Genomic DNA, 10833 nt, shown 5'->3' with positions numbered 1-10833 from the left:
AAGCAGTGGTATCAACGCAGAGTACTAGACGAGCCAAGCCGCTAACGTGTATTCTCGATATCTCAGCTATAACTATAGCTATAGCTCGCGCTCGAGAAAGAAAGACAGCGCGTTGTATGTCTATACTTCTCTACTACCCAACGCTGCCCGAACGCCGAGCGCACACGTATACGGCTCGTTCCTTGTGCGCTACCCCCTCCACACGTGCTGGCAATGGGCACAAAACGCAAAACTTGCATCACTGGTTCCGGCAGTACCCGAAAGTAGACCGACATACAAGCCTTTATTACATTCATACACGTGATCCGTTACGCGTGCATGGCGTACATATAAGTAGTCGCCTTCCGCTTAGTTATTTATACTGATTGTCAAAGTGTTAATAAACCACTTGTTAAAAACGACCAGACAAAGAGATATCCTTTACCCTCTTCATTCCTACGCTCAACTCGTAGGAAATCATATAATCGTTCATAACCCTCGACTATCCCCCTATCCTTACAGCTTCAGAAATGAGATATTACTGAATTTTTTCTAGAATTTTCTTTACATTTATCCTTTTTTCTTCTTTTTCTTTGTAAACCTGGTCTCAACCGCCGCAAAGTATTGCGTCATACCCGATATGTGCGTCTTTGTTCGCGCGCGTTAATACGCCAACGCGTTACGTATAGTGTGATGTGCTCTACAAGATAATTTTCCCGCCGCGAAGTGTTGCAACAATAGCCTGTTCGCGCGCATTACTTTGCAATCGCATTACACAGTGTGGTGCTCGAAAGAACATCTTTCCTCGCCGCGAGATATTGCGTCATACGCTACGGTTCGCGTGCGTTTCTACGCCATCGTGTTACATACAATGTGTGTTCTTGAAACATTTTTATACACATCTTTCAAGACAATTACACGCAAGCAGTTACAATCCTTTACTCTGGTGAAACTGCAGGAGTAAATTTACGTTATGGTATCTTCGATCCACCTGTTGAATATACGACATGCGTCGACTTGTTACTGTATTTATGGAAGGGGAAAATATCCCACGGCGACTTCGGAATTCCAAGCACTAGAGACTGAGGGAAATGCCAATTCACCAAGTTCTACAGTTGCTCAACCTTTCTTTGAAGGTAATGACACATTATTAAAACAGACATTTGATAATGAAACCCGTAAAAGCTCCACAGAAAGCGGGCTACCGTACTTCTGTGAAATGATAGTAGTGTATCTAGGCCAGTTCTAACACAGATCCTCTGGGGGGGGACCGGCGGGGGGGGGGGGGGTATGACGTCACGCGGAAAAAATATGGCAAAACCGATAGGCGAGGTCCGCGGAGAGGAGGCGGGGACCGGGTCCTAACCGATAAGCAAGAGATCCGCGGAGAGGGGGTAGGGAGACCGCGGCGAAACCGGTGGGGGAAGGGGAGATTAGATTAATCTATTATTATAGATTTTACTATACTATCAATACTTTGTATATAATATAAATTAAGTTTATCTGTTATATTACATCTTTCAATGCTGTCTAATATTTCAAAATCTATATCCTCTACTTCTCTCTTATCTCCTGGTTCGCCTCTAATTATTTCTTTTAGTGTTTTCCACATAGAAGTAAGATTATCTTTATTAAAATCTATCATATTTTCATAATATTCTTTCTTTTTTGCCCTAATTAATTTAACTATTGTATTTCTTTTAATTTTAAATTGCAACTGTGGCGGTCTAAAAAGAGACCCCACACAGAAGAGCGCGCCGGGCGGTACCTCCGAGAGCATGCCAGGCGGTACCTCCGAGAGCATGTCGGGCGGTGCCTTCGAGAGCGCTCTGGGCGGTACCTCCGAAAACACGGCTCGGCAAGACGATACTTCAATATCAGACCACGAGATGGCGAGTCTCGCGAACCACTTTCTCGCAGTTAGAATCCGATCTACATTACATAAGACGGCGCGCAGCGAGAAGAGTTTGATTCGCGGCCCGCTCTGAAGCAAGGAAGGGCTTCCTCTCCGAAATTCAGACCGAGCTCGACGAGTTCTTTTGGTAGACCACAACCTACGCTGCCTCTAACAACACACAGGGAGCACCATCTTCGTCGACCGCAGCTGCCTCCCACATCACCCAGGACTTGTCGGTAGCCCTCCATCATAGAGAAGGCACCTGGACCTATAGCCGCCAGAACCTGCACCAGCCTCAGAGAGTGGAAGCTCCACCGGATAGACCTGGCGCCTGTGCAATACACCAGGCCTCCACGTTTCTTCCTGAGCCCGTGGGACGTCCGAGTACGGCGATACACCTCTCCATCAACACCTTGGAGCCTACCACTGCTACTATCACCTTTAGCGGCCTCGCCACTCCAATACCAAGACTGTGAAACACAATCACAACCGGTCACACGGATACATCGGGGTACGCAGTGCCAAACCCCAGAACACGCTGACAACGCTACTCAGTCAGACAGCGATTGGGAGGCCAGCTCACGGAATACGGCCACGCAGACGGAGGACGTCAACTATACGCCTCCAGGGACTTCACCAGCGCTTCGGCACGCACCGTCGCCCACGCTACCAAACATCGGATCCCTAAGAGTCACGACCACCGAGCCTCGTATCACTGAAGGAACGCCTTCAGCGTTAACCGACCCTTTTCAGGGTCACCAAAAACAATATTCAAACACACTATTATAAATACATTCTCTTATGACACCTAGAAAAGAAGTCTACTGATTGATTTCACACAATTACGCTCTACTTCATCCTCGCGCTATCTTCTAAAAGCGTACGCGCCGCATATCCAAATACCCACTCAACCAATTTTGTTCCGTGTCAGCATAAAATGCCTTCCTATATGCCTCATCCCTTTTTACCGCTGTTTGTCTTATTTCATTTGAAAACCATTTTTTCCTTTTCTATATTTTCGGGATGCTAAAATTTTTTCTAGATGCAGTAGCGTCCAACGCATTTACTATACTATCAACAAATTTTTTTGCTCTCACACTGACATCCATATCTTGATTTTTCTCTAATTTATTTTTCACTAATTTAATAAATTTATCTATATTAAACTCTCTATAATTCCTAACACTAAGTTCTCTATATTTATTATCAATTTTGTAACGGTTCACCTTTCCCGTACGCCTCGGATCAGGCTTGCCGGTGCCAGGATTCGAGAGAAGGAGGAAACTCGAATTTATTCTTCCTCGATATAAGCGGTTTAACAATTAGTTTATTTCAAACAGGCATTAGAGATTGCACACTAAAAGCTATAATTATTTACAATAAGCGGAGACCAAAGCGGTCTTACGGTACAAACGGTCTACAAGTGTACAATGTACGGTCTAGCGGATCGCGGTATATGTACAAAACGGTCTTACAAGCCATCAGGTCGCGGTATGAATACAGAGCGATCTTACGATCTAGTTTGGATGCGATATGCGCGGAACGGTCTTACTGTCTAACTAGACGCGATATTTACAAAACGGTCTTACGGTCTAGTCTGGTCTGGTCGCGATATGCGCGGAACGGTCTTACGGTCTAATCTGGACGCGGTGTACGCGAAACGGTCTTACTATCTATCTATAAGAGGACTCAGGATCGGGAACTGGTAACGCTACGCTTGCCGGACCGCCTTATATACCGGCCGCCGGCCTCCCATTCACGCGAGTCGGCGCGTGTTGGGGTGGCCACGGTGGGGCCACGACACGGGTGTGAGAGCTTAGAGGCGCCATAGGTGCCGAGCCTCAGGAAATGCGGGCATCTGGTCGGCCCGCGAGGCCGCTAGTAACGGTATCGTTACAAAATTTTATATATTTTTGTAATATAAAATTTGTCACATAATAAACAAGTATTAAAAATAGTGTAACGATGCACCCCCCATCGTTACCCGGCACGTAGCCAGCCGGAAGTCTGCCGCCCGGCGAACACCAGCCGGGCAGTGGCAGAGGCGCCCAGCGCCCTTTTTAATACTTCAATCACCGCGGTTGTGATAAACAACCATACGGCCGTTATACGGCCGCCGTTACGCCGAAGACCGAGCATAGCCGAACGCTGCCGGAAGATCCCGAGCGTCACCCGCCGAAACGCCGCGTTTCGCCCAGGGGAAGCGATGCGTTTACCGTAATTTACCCGCCGAAAACAACGCGTCGTTATCCCCACCCGGGGGCGAACGACGAAATTACCGATAGACGCTCGGGTATAAAAAGACAGCGTTTCGGCATCTCGGGACCAGAACGATTCCTGAATCCGCTCGAGCAGTACGCTCCGAGATACCAGAACCGATCCTGAAATTCGCAGCAACGACGAAACGTGAGGTTGACGTGTTCGCAGCCTCCGCCGAGCATTCTCGGTTTCCGTGCAGTCTCCGAACTCCTGACACGAATCCGACTAACTCGACGAGAGCGGAGTGTTCGCCGCTCTCCTAGTTTACGGTCACTCATCCGACCACTCCAGCCAGCCGGACCGTGGGTTTGCGAGTTCGCTGCCCCGTCGAGTTTTCTCGACTCCGCCGCGCTATCCGCAACTCCGCGAACGGAAGCAGGGACGGAGAGTTCTCCGCCCGGTCGAGGGTACTCGATCTCCGATCGCACTCCCCTACCACTGGGAATACGCGATAAATCCCGCGACCACGATCAACGCTATTTTAATACTTGCGAATTATAATTACCGCGCCGAAATACCTATCACCTAATATTTCATGATATTCCGCGCGCCGTCAAAATAAACACGGCCTTGCCGTACACGCGCCGACCGACCGCGCCCAATTTCTTGCGCGTCTCGCGCGCCGTCAAAATAAACACGGTTTTGCGAATATTATAAGCGGTTAGATATATCGAACATCGCGCATCGAATAACGAACGCGCATTGCATCTAGCGCGTTGCATCATCCGCCGCGCGCTCACTATTGTAAATCGACCATTGCCGAACGAGGCAAATAAAGACGATATCTGTTAACTAAATCGTTCGTGTGTCTCACCTTTTCACGAGCCCTGATCCCGACCGAGCTCATCCACGCACTCGCGAAAAGTGACCCCGTTACAATAGTATAATCATAATATATTAGGCCATGTTCTAAAATTCACTGCCAGTATTGAAAATCTATAATATACGTTACATGAACTATAGATATTCAATACTGGCAGTGAATTTTGGAATACAACCATAGTAGGAAAAAAAGATCGGTTTCAGTTCAAAAATATTCATTGGTGCAAGAGAGAAGTCCGTGGGAGAAAAGGAGACGGAGATGTGCCTAGAAAAAGATAGAAAAAAATCCGAGAGGTGACGTGGGGGCTGGTGGGTAAATAGGGGAGATGCATATGGCCAGAGACGTGGTTTATTTGTAAAAAATCTTGGCGTCCGTTGAATGACGAGTGACGGATCGAGAAACTATGGAAGAGCGTGATCTTCTTGATAGTGCGCGGAACGTTGCGACGGCGGATGCGTATCTCGCATGAGCGCGACGTTGCGACGAGCATTTCGAGTCTCTGCGGGAGGAGTGTCGAGGCGAGCGTCGGGGGAAAGCTACCGGAGCGATCAATTCTCTGATCGCTCGAATCGTTCGATTGGCGGGCGCGAGAAATGATCTGCGTCGATGCTTCGAGCGCGCGGCAGGCGGCATCGAGAGCCGCGAGCGATTTTTGTGGTCCGAGATCGAGATGGCTTTCTCTAGGCACGTTTTAACTAGCGCGGTTATCAATTTCGATTATATCGAATTTCTGCGATTTCTCGAAGATGCTAGAGATACAGTGGTCGATCGAGTACACGATGTTATAGGCGGATTTAACAATGTTAAGGTCTGGGTTGGGAAGTAACGCGTTACTTGTAACGTCGTTACCGTTACAGTTACTTTTTTCGGTAACGACCGTTATTTTTTTCTGTTTGTAACGGTAACGGTAACGTCGTTACATTTTTACAGTAACGGTAACGAATTAGCCGTTACTTTTATCGTTACTTTTTGGTTCCCTATTATCTTTATATCTATTCAATAGATTGCGCGCTGGTCGCTCGCTGATCGCGCGCATTATTCCTGATTGGATAAAATTATTTCGATATAAAAGCGTTGGAAGACAATGACTGCGGTCGAGAAAACGCTACAAATGCTTCGAAGTGTTTGATTGACCAATCAGGACAAAAAGAGTAAAAATTTCTTTATTCTGATTGGTTAAAGCAATGCTTCGAAGAATCTCTAGCGTCTTCCCGACCGCAGTCATCGTCATATAATAAGACGCCGTAAGCGTTTATCGGCACGTGCGGTCAATGTCTCGATTTTATATGATCGATGACTGTTGAAAAGCTGATGATTGGCTTTGCATACTTCTTCTTCTTCTTTGGTTGAATGGCTCCGGGCCTGACCACACTGGCCCACACGGCCAAAACGAATAATGATGGAGACAGTGATGCTGTAGAAATTGTATCAAATTATGGCTTCAGATGTAAAGGTTACATTTCTTGAAGAAGGTTGCTAGGCATGAGATGATTCCCGCAGAAGGTGATGAGAGAAGCTTGAAGATGTCAGGAGGAGGAGGCTTCTTGATTTTTTCCCTTAGTTTTTCAAGCAGGTTAGGCCTGTGATTTTGGTAGAGAGGACAAAACCATAGAATATGGTCTATGTCCTGTGATGGGTGTCCACAGTCGCATGCTGGCGAAGGTGTGATATGACAGCGAAATAGACTGGCTTGAAGGTTGTAGTGATTGCTTCTAATGCGACAAGCCGTGACAATTTCTTCCCGTTCGAGGCCAAACTTTATAAACCAGGGACGAGGGAGGAAAGAAGGGTATAGATTAAAATATTGCTTGCCTTTAAGAATGGCTTGAGCGATTAAAGTGCGGTTAGTAGAAGAGATGTAGTGAGTGCGTGCCAAGGAGTAGAAGTCACTATGAGGTATGAGTTCCGAGACAAGTTCACCCGTGCGGATAGCTCTTTTGGCGAGAAGGTCAGCTGTTTCGTTACCTAGAATACCTGAGTAGCTGGGGATCCAGATAATGGAGATATTGTAGTTTAAGAGATAGGCTGATCTAAGTCTTTCTTTAATTTCGAGAATTAAGTAGTTGAGGTCTTTCAGAGGTTTCGCTGAAAGGAGGATTTCGACGAGACTTCGGGAGTCGGTGAAGATAGAGGAGTTCATTAATTTGTATTGAAGGATGTAGTCTAGACACTTGAGTAGAGCACGGGTCTCCCGGGAAAATTGAGGCGTATCCGTCGATTCTATATTGTCGACTAGTATGTGAAGAGTGAGAGTAGAAGGCGAGGCCGACGTAGTCCTGGGCGTCCGTTTTGGAAGTGTCTGTGAAGAAACACTTCCTTTCTTGAATGAGATGCTTAAAGGTGGCCATGAATATTAGTTGCGGGAAGGGGGCCCTTTTGATTTCTTCAACGATTGACGGAGGAGTGATGTGAATGTCTGCTGTGATTAGGGAGGTTTCTAGGTCGTGATTGTACACGGGTAGTTGATCGAAAGAAGCGATTTTAGATTTGTAGGGTTTGACTTTGAGGAATGTTCTGTATAGGATGAAGTTGGTAGAGATATCGAATTTGTTGTTGTTTATGAGGCTGATTTGGAGGTCAAAGAGCTTGTCAATAACCAAGTTGTCATTAGAGGCGAAACTTTTAAGCAGAAATTTAGAGGCTAGATAAATGAGTCTAAATCTAAGGGGGTCAATGCCGGATTCTGCAAGTAGAACGTTCGATGGAGTTGATTGCCTTAGTCCGAGACACAGGCGGATAGCCTGCCTTTGGATTTTCTCTAATTTTTCTAAGTGGGAGAAGTTGTTGGATCGGATGTATGGAAAGCTATATTCCATTGAGCCTCTGATCAAGATCTTGTAGATGTTGAGAAATAACACGGGGTTGGCTCCCCACCAGACGCCACGCAATGATTTGAGAATGTTTAAAAGCTTGGTACATTTATTGGCTAGAAAATCCATATGTAGGTTGCCATGAAGTTTTGGGTCAAGCAAGATACCCAAAAATCTGTGGGATGGAGATGATGTAATTACCGAGTCCCGAAGGTTGATTGAGTAGGAGAGGGGACTTTTCCTTCGTCTAGAGAAAACCATTAGAGCTGACTTAGTGGGAGAGATCTCGAGACCTTTAGAGTTCAGGTGAGCTGTTGTTTGTTGGCTCCTTGTTCTAGAATCTGTAGAGATCGGTCGATATTCGAGGACCCGGCAAAAATAGCTATGTCATCGGCGAATTGTAGGATTTCGCATTTGTTGTTGAGGATTGATTGGGCTTTGGAGATGTATATGTTAAAGAGAAGCGGGCTTAAAATTGAGCCTTGGGGAACTCCCCTATAGGAGAATAGGGTGCTGGAAATTTCTCCATTGATAACAAATTGTAATTTCCTCATGTGAATGAGGTTATATATAAATTGGCAGAGTTTGGAAGGGAGACCGAGTTCGATTAGATCTTCTATAAGGATGTTAGGAACAACGTTGTCAAAGGCTCCGACAATATCGAGGAACAAGCAGGCTGTAGGTTGAGGGCAAAACCTGTATAGATGTCAGTAAGCAGTACACCGAGATTATCGTGGCAGGATTTTCTTTTTCTGAAGCCAAATTGTCTTGAAGGTAGAATTTTGTTTTTTTCCACCCACCATTCAAGACGAGAGTGAATAAGTTTTTCCGTTAGTTTTAGGAAACAGAAAGTAAGGGAAATTGGTCGAAATTTACCCGAGGAGTTTTTGGGGATTAGAAAAACAATAGAAAGTTTGCCAAGAGTCGGGGAAAATTCCCTCTTCAAATATGTTGTTTAGAATGTCTAGCAGAATTGGGAGGTATTGATTCGGCAAGAGAGAGATCATTCTATAATCGATTCGATCCGATCCTGGAGAGGACTTTATTTTGAGGTTTTTAATATGGCTGGTAAGTTCGGAGAGGGTGAAAGGTTTGTCGAACATCCTGCAGGATACAGGATTAAGAAAGTCGGCAGAGGAGGAGAATTGTTTGCAAAGGGCGGAGGGGGGACAGAGGGTTGAAATTAAGGTTTTTATACCTTCAGGAATTTCGAAGTTAGAAGAGTTTGGAAAGGAAGGAAGGCTCAGATGTCTGGATTTGAATCTTTTGATCATCTTCCATAGGTGCTGAAGAGGGGTGCGGAAGTTTAGGGTACTACAGAAGTTTCTCCATCCTTTTCTCTTTGCTGATCGTAGAGTGCGTTTGGCTATTGCCTCCGATTTTTTCATGTTTAGGTAATTGGAGAAAGAGGGATTGCGTCTGTATAGTTTAAGAGCTTTCTTCCGATTGGATGAGGCTGATCCGCATTCGTCGTCCCACCACGGGGCGGGGAGAGAGGAACGCTTGGGAAGAGGAGGAGGAGAAAGAGAATTGCGAGGGATGGAGTTTTGGGAGCGGGTATGAATGGGGACTTGCTCTAGGATGTGTGCGGTGAATTTTTCGTATACTTCTATAGCGGTAGAAGGAGTGGAGATAGCACCTAATAGAGAGGGAAAGTTTTGGATGAGATTAGAAGTGAATTGGATTTGATCAGGCTTTTTCATCTTAATTTTGTGAGAAAAGAAGGTACGTCTTTTGACTTTACAGTTTATTGAAATGGAAATAGGGAAATGATCGCTAAAGTGGAGGTCAGAGAGGACTTTCGATTCGCATAAACAGTATAGAGAAGGAGACGCAAAAGATAAGTCGATGACGGACTTGGCTTGATTTGGACGGGTAAGGAAGGTGGAGGAGCCGTCATTGAGACATATGAAGGAGTGATCTGTAGCTGAGGCCAGCAGAGCTGCTCCCGAGCTGTCTATGCGGTTAGAACCCCATTCCGTGTGATGACTGTTAAAATCCCCGATTAGAAGGGAAAAAGGGTGGGTATTGGCAAAAATGAACAAATCATTCCATTCCGAGGCTTGGAGGGGGGATTGGGGAAATCTGTAAATTGAGGTGATTTGGAAGCATTGATTTCCGATTGGAAGAATCAAGGATTGGGATTCTAGTTTGTTGGGAATTTAAAAGCAGTCGTTTAAGATTTTGAAGGGAATGTTTTTTTTAACAATTAGGGCGAGCCCTCCTGAGTTGTGTGACAGACTGTCTTTTCTGATGATGTGGTAATTTTGAAGAGAGAGATAGGAATCTGGTTTGAGCCAAGTTTTGGATAGAGCGATAATGTCAAAATCCTCTGCGATGGATCGAAGGGAATCGATTTTATTAGAGATTGAGTGGCAGTTCCATTGTAAGATTTTGAGGGGCGAGGAGGAGTTTAAGGAGGTGACTGAATTAGGCAGATTCATGGTAAGTGGGGGGAGTATGAGTGGGAGAGCATGCGAAGAGTAGCTCCTGGATAATTTTTTTTAGATCGTTGTATATCCCGAAAGCTTTTAGGAATGGAGAGATTTTTTCAAAAAGAGTTTTTATGAGAGGAATAAATGGGGAGAGGAAAGACTGAAGCTCTGGGGAAGGGGGGAAGAAGAGGGGGGCGGGAGAGGAAGAAAGAGAGGAGGAATGGGTAGAGAGGTAAGGTTGGGAGAGGGGGTAGGGCGGAGGAGGAAGGCGGGTGGATGGCTACCCCGTTAGCGTATGATGGGAGACGACCGTCTGGAGAAATGAGAAGAGCATTAGGAAGAAAGACTTTGTTGCTTGTGGGGCCAGGACCCTGGTTGATTTGGTTGAGATGAAGAGAAGACAGAGTATTTTTTGAGGAGGGGGGGGAGGAAGAGGGAGAGTGAGAAGGTAAATGCGAATGGGGGGCTGAGTTGTTGGGAGAAGAGGCGGGGTGGAGGAGATTATGATAATGCGGAGACTTTAATGAGCTGCTAGCGACCTGCGCGTATGAGCACGAGGCGGGAGAAGAGGATATGTTGTATGGGGAGGAGGATTGCAGCATGTCTGGGGTGGGAGAATTGTTGAGCTCG

The 10833-nt window shown here is 46.0% G+C and overlaps 1 protein-coding gene and 1 pseudogene across 1 annotated transcript in view; one reads left to right on the top strand and one right to left on the bottom strand.

Moving 5' to 3' along the window:
- LOC138936524 (uncharacterized) overlaps window positions 1-943 on the top strand; it is a 6003-nt pseudogene extending 5060 nt beyond the window's left edge.
- The window catches only part of Cow (Proteoglycan Cow), a 759293-nt gene that overhangs the window by 639534 nt on the left and 108926 nt on the right, over window positions 1-10833 (bottom strand). The window lies entirely within an intron of this gene.

Source organism: Polyergus mexicanus, unplaced genomic scaffold (assembly GCF_030449975.1).
Source record: "Polyergus mexicanus isolate NDT 795.1 unplaced genomic scaffold, iyPolMexi1.0 SCAF_9, whole genome shotgun sequence".
Lineage (NCBI taxonomy): Eukaryota > Metazoa > Arthropoda > Insecta > Hymenoptera > Formicidae > Polyergus > Polyergus mexicanus.
This window is presented reverse-complemented; position numbering and strand designations above follow the sequence as displayed.